The 872-nt window shown below is 47.0% G+C and overlaps 1 non-coding gene across 1 annotated transcript; it reads right to left on the bottom strand.

Annotated features, from left to right (window-relative positions):
• Positions 1–318: 318 nt before the first annotated feature.
• Positions 319–391, bottom strand: TRNAN-GUU (transfer RNA asparagine (anticodon GUU)). The gene has a single exon. It is a non-coding gene; the product is annotated as a tRNA-Asn (tRNA).
• Positions 392–872: the final 481 nt, after the last annotated feature.

The following is an 872-nucleotide window of genomic DNA, read 5'->3' as shown; positions in this document are numbered from 1 at the left end:
GCAGGGGGAGCGGCAGGCAGAGGGAGAGGGAGAAGCAGGCTCCCGCTGAGCGGGGAGCCCAATGCGGGACTTGATCCCAGGACCCTGGGAACATGACCTGAGCCAAAGGCAGATGCTCAACCAACTGAGCCACCCAGGAGCCCCTAATTTTTTATTTTTAAATTTTTTTAGTAATCTCTACACCCACCCTGGGGCTCGAACTCACGACCCCAAGATCAAGAGTCACATGCTCTTCTGAGTGAGCCAGCCCGGCGCCCCAGGAACAGAAGATTTTTATTTTTTAGTTTAAAATTAAAAAAAAATTTTAAGTAGGCTCCACGCCCAATGTGGGGCTTGAACTCACAACCCTGAGATCAACAGTCACATGCTCTACTGACTGAGCCAGCCAGGCGCCCCAAAGGGTTGACAATAAAAAGAAGGAACAAAATAGCATCTTTTTTATCCAGTGGCAGAAGCTAGGGGGACATGGCATCACATACTGAATTGCATAACATTAAGCTTTTCATGATTCCCGGGATCCTTAACCATCTTGGTACTTCGACTGCAGTGTAATAATTATCTTTCCAGAGCTCTGACTTTAATCCTCTACCAGAAATGCACTCTGTATTGGAGTTTAGTCATGTCTCTTTGAAACTCAGCAGTGCGGTTTCCATTTCCTTAATGCCCTGCTCCGTGAAACACCCATGTTCTCTTGCTCCTTCTCATAGTGATGGATGTTTATGTCCGTGTTTTCCATTTAGCAGGGATTTTGATTCAACCGCAACAAGTAATATGTCAGCGCCTACATTTCCTGCAGCCCCTCTCAGATTGCTCTTCCTAGTGGTGAATGGTGCCCAGGGTAGAAATATCCAGAGCCTTGCCGCTTTCGAAAA

This window comes from Mirounga angustirostris, unplaced genomic scaffold (assembly GCF_029215605.1).
Source record: "Mirounga angustirostris isolate CCGP_5_RB_7025 unplaced genomic scaffold, mMirAng1.0.hap1 SCAF_2, whole genome shotgun sequence".
Lineage (NCBI taxonomy): Eukaryota > Metazoa > Chordata > Mammalia > Carnivora > Phocidae > Mirounga > Mirounga angustirostris.
Note: the sequence above shows the minus strand (reverse complement) of the source record. Positions and strands in the feature narration are given on the sequence as shown.